Genomic DNA, 5,546 nt, shown 5'->3' with positions numbered 1-5,546 from the left:
CAATGAGTTTTATAAAAATATTGCTCATGGAAAAGGGTGTTTACCCATATTTTATGACTGAATGACTAAGTTAATAGTTTACGTTGAACATCAGTATAAAAGTACTTTATAAATACTTAATTTAAATGGGCAAGAAAATACATTAAGCATAAGTAATTTGCATTAATTACCAGATGTTAAAGTTTATGATAGGATATTGTTACAAATGTTTTTTTCTTTCCCTCAAATACTAAATGCTTATTGACATTTTTAATATCTATTGGATAAAAAGTTCCAAGTTTTCTTCATGGGTTACTTTTTCAGCACTTTTATATTTGTTCCGAGGTATGGCGTTGGGTTTATCAAACCTACTGACAAACTGTTTTGGAAATTAAGTTACATGCTTTATATATTATAATGAAATGTTAAAGCAATTGGCCCCCAAAGTATCCATAGTTGATTTCAATAAAACCCTTCTCTCTTAGATCTTATAAGACTTTTCATCTTGAAGCAAGGGTTTTAATCCATTGGTGGAATCAAATACACCATCAGAAGGGTGTTAATTGCACTGTGCTGGGAGGAAGGTCCAATTAATTTGCTTGCTTCACAGAGTTCTGATATTTATTTTTTTACCTGAAGAATCAGCTATAAGTGGTCTTGACTTAAGCACAGAATTGATCTGGGCTGTCCCAGGCTCTGGAATCAGTTTGCAGTGGAAAGCTTGGGATCGAGGGTAGAGTAAATTTGGAGGTTCTCAGAAGTGTGTAGAACTGAAAACTGCCCCAAATTCCTGCAGTTTGTTTCATACACATCAGTTCTTTTCCGTTGTGGAGCCCTTGCCTCCTTCCTTGGACCCCTTCCCTCTGGGGGAATCTGACAGCCTACTTACCTGACCTTTTAATCTAAAAGGTGTTTCTTTTTTTAAATCACAGATTTTTCTCTTCAACTGTTCCTAATAAGGCACAGTTTTATTGGTATATGATATTTGTACAAACTAGTAGTCTTTATTATGATATTATTATTTGTATGTATGATGCACATTGACCCTATTCAGTCCTTTTCACCATTTAAAATATAATTTATTTATTAATTTTTATTTTATGTGTATAAGTGTATTGTTTGTATGTATATAAGTGCATCCATGTACAATGTCCATAGGGGACAGAAGATGGCATTGAATTCCCTTGGAACTGGAGTTATGAAAGGTTGTTAGGTACATGTGGGTGTTGTGAATTGAACCAGGGTCCTCTGCAAGAGCAGACAGTGCTTTTAACTGTGGGGCCATCTCTCCATTCCCTTTTACTTTTTCTAGTCTGTGTTCCTATTCTGATTAGACTTAGTTCTCCTAAAATAATTAGACTTCTACTTTCCTATAATTCTTTTTTTAATACCTAAATTTCACATATAAAACAAATATCTATTTGTCCTGAATGTCTTAATTTGCTTTCTCTGATAACTTCTAGTTCATCCATTTTCCTATATATGCTATACATTTATTTGTTAGTCTTTGGGGTTCAATAATCGTGTATGCAAACCAAGTTTATGTTCAGTTCATCTGGTGTTGATCATTTAGGTTCCCTCCATAACTACTGTTAAATTGCAACAATGAACATGGATACACAAATAGGCAACTTTGGTTCCTTCAGGCACATGTCCAGGAGTTATCACTGCATCATGTGGCACTCCTACTTTAGGTTTTTCTGTTTGTTTATTTTGGAGATCCATACTGGTTTCCACAATGGCTGTACTATAATTATAAAGCAAACATATTTGATAACAATAGGACACTTGACCAGTGTCACCTTTGCCCAGACATAGCATGTGACAGACTTCCATAACCAGAACAATCTTCTCAAATACACAGAACAACAAAACTTGTACTTTTGGTATTATTAGATCTTGGCTTATTAGACTGTTGGTCCTCCAAACTGAAGTTCATATTAACAGCCAATTGATAGCACCGTGTTCATTTCTCCTGAACTTAACTTTTCTTCCTGTACTCATATCACTTAGTGAGACATTTTACTTATGTAGTATGTGCCATCCATGAATTGACACATAATATTATTTATTTATTTATTTATTTATTTATTTATTTATTTATTTCAAAGTGCTGTAGTATGTGTGTCTGCCAGCTAGGAATATGTACTCTCACTGAGCTGTATCCATGACCCCAGCTCACATACAATAAGATGGAACTAGAAATCTTTACTTAGTAGAAAGCTCTATAGTAGGTAGAGCATTACATTCAGAGGGCCCAAGTTGTCCAATTAGATCTACAGTATATTAGGTGAATAAATTTCATAAGCTATTCAAATATTGGGCCACTTGTAGAACAGAAACAACGTGGCATAATCACTGTCCATAGAAACTAAGGTCCAAAGGGAAGCAGAGTGGTGGCATTTTCAGCAATAATGCTAGTGCCAATAGCATTTGTACCATCTGTCTGCTTAACCTTTGGCTTCTTTAGCCACCCTGAGGAGAAAACAGCTGCTAATCCTTAGTAACAGCACCAATTCAGGTAGAGAGGCCTTCAGCTTTAACAACTCTTGGGAAAAGTAACATGATTTCCCTACAAAGCTACTTAGTATAAACAATATCTTGGGCAAAGTTCTACGGTAGTAATTTATATCCATGTGGCTTATGTTTTCTTCAGCAGACTTAATTAAATTGATATAAAGAAAAAAAGGAACAAAAAGGGATAAGGTTTTCAAAATCAGAAATGATTTTAAGAATGAAAAAGGACTTTAAGTGGGTTTAAACCTAATAACTGGCCTCATGTATAATAAAACCTTTAGAGTGTATAACGATATATAACTGTATATATACATATATACATATGCACATATGTGTGTGTGCATGCATATAAAAAAACAACACTGTGGTGGCATGTACCTTTAATCCCAGCACTTGGGAGGTGGAGGCAGGGAGATTTCTGTGAGTCTGAGGTCAGCCTGATCTACATAGAGAGTTCCAGGCCAGCTGGGGCTACAGGAAACCTTGTTTCAAAACACATTAAAAAAAAAAAACAGAAAAAACAAAAACTTGCATCCTAGAGATGTATACACACACATAAATGCACTGCATTCTCTAATACTCTGATACCCATCTTCCTCCATATGTCCTCATGCCTAATTTATGCAAGAAATTTATCTTGTAATCATATGTGCTACTGAAAAACAAAGACTGTTGTTTGAAAGGTTTCCTCAAGAGAAAGACAGTTTAGATACTCAATCCATGTCAACTTGGGTTTGTGGTGGTGTTTGATGGCAAGAAAGGAGCTATGACTGTCACCTTAGCATGTTCTATGACTTTTGCTTAGGAGATTTACACAGAATCTGCAGTGTCAGGGAATGCTCCCTTCTGCAATTCTGCCTATTCTTTTGATACACTGAGAAACTGCTGATCCCTCGGGGTATCATTGAGGGTTATGATACAGGCCTGGGCATGATCAAGTGCAGCACTTCGGGGGTCTTGAGGATTTCTTTTGAGGCTTCTTGCCCTGAATGATGCTCTGATTTTCTCCCTTAGGTTCAATATTTTAACTCTGGTCTCATGAGGAATAGCTCAGGCCTGGCACAGTTCAGGATGCAAAAATAATGAATTGGAAATATATAGAAAGAATGTCCTATTGTTTTCTTCGCAGCTCTGTCTTTTTTTTTTTTTTTACTGCTGTGCTTTCTGTAGTTTATATTAACATTTATTAGCAGAATTAATTATACATATTTTATAGTTTTTTTCACTAGATTGCAAATTTAAAAGAAATGTGAGCATGGCATTGCAAAATATTTGTACAGGTTGCATTTTTATGGTGTTGTTTAGGTTGAACTTTCTTTTCTCTGTAGTACCCAGTTCATACTACCCTAGCGAACTCCAATTTGTCTTCACCTTCTTCTCAGAGCTTGTCCCTTCTACATGCCCATTGCAATCCTTTTTTCCTACTTAACTAGGGCTGTATGATTGATCTGTGTTCCCAGGCCATGCTCTCTACACCTATATCAGTTATTCAATCACAGATTCCATTTAATAGCATATACCAAATGCTTATCAGGTGTTACAGCATTCTATATCTCAATGACTTGTTCACAGCCTTCTTTTAAACCATTGTATATCTATCCTAAATTCAGGGACCAGTTCTGATATGTCTTCTAAACCCCAGGTACCATCCATGTTCTAGAAACAGTAGATACCTAAATATTTATTGTTATTGTTTAATTGTCCATTCATGGATACTATAAGAGAGTCTTAGCAGAGACAAACTTATTATGGGGTAAATGATGCAATGCATTGTGTGTTTCTATTAAAACATTTGTTTGTCATGATTATCATAATTAGAAAATAGAGTCCCATTCAAAATAATCCTCTGTATTTTCTTTTTTTTAAGAAACTATTATTTTAAGTTACCTCTCTTTTTACTGAATTTTTATGTACGTTACACAGAACATTTCAGTCAAGTTTAACCATCTTTATACCACCCTCCCCACTGGCACCCTCCCACAGTCACCGCCTACCAGAATCAACACCACATTCCCTCACCCACTGTGTCAAGTCCATCTAATGTTTTAAAGGACATGGAATTTACAGAAGAAAACTGCTTACCATGGTTGTGAAGACTGCTTACAATATGGTATGTGCTCAGCTACGATTAGAGTATGGGTCTTCAACTCTGGTTTTCAAAAACACTGCTATGTATAAAACCTACTACACTGTTGGTCCTTTATCTAACTGTCAAGTGACTGAGTTTCTTTGGGTGATAAGGATGTCTAAAAAACATGGACATCCTTATACAGGTTACATGCCATCTCACAGTTAAAGAAAGAAATGCTAGGATGAAAAAGACAGGTCATTGTCAAAGTATTTGTTAGTTATGAAATACACAAACATAGAAAAAGAAAAAATGAATGCACATATACTTGCTTAGTGCTGACTTTCATAACTTAATAATTATGCATTTCCCTTATGATCATCTGACTACCCCAAATCTATATTCACATCAGTAGAAGTTCATTTGTTAAATAAATACATCTGATTATGCTACCATAGTGGCATCTGGAGTCACTTAAAAAGATCACATAACATATATGTACACATATTAAAAGAAGAAATATTCCAAGCAGAAAAGGATTTCATCCCTCTGTATAAATGGATAAAATGTTTACTCTAATTAGAAAATAGGTTGTTGGGTTTTGAATGAAACTGGAGGAATCAAGGTGCTTTCTTCTGAAAAGACTGTGAATTATGTGGTGGGTGAAGAGTTTTTGCTTGGTTGAATTGCATGGTCCTCTCTCTCTCTCTCTCTCTCTCTCTCTCTCTCTCTCTCTCTGTATGTGTGTGTGTGTTAAATATTAAAACTACTTTCTATTTGAAAGACAGAAAAACCTTGCAGAATAAAATTAAGTAGGAAGACTACAGGGCAAGTGAAAAGGAATTTCAGTGTTGCTAGAAGGCGAAGCACTAAGAAAAGAACAGATAGAGTTTGAGAGACCCTGCCTTTAGTAATGAAGTGGGGAAAAGCTTAGACACAAAGTTATTTTTCAGAAGTTTTATCTGAAAGGAAGTTTTCCCCA

Source organism: Nannospalax galili, unplaced genomic scaffold (assembly GCF_000622305.1).
Source record: "Nannospalax galili isolate Female #2095 unplaced genomic scaffold, S.galili_v1.0 scaffold203, whole genome shotgun sequence".
NCBI classification, from domain to species: domain Eukaryota; kingdom Metazoa; phylum Chordata; class Mammalia; order Rodentia; family Spalacidae; genus Nannospalax; species Nannospalax galili.
This window is presented reverse-complemented; position numbering follows the sequence as displayed.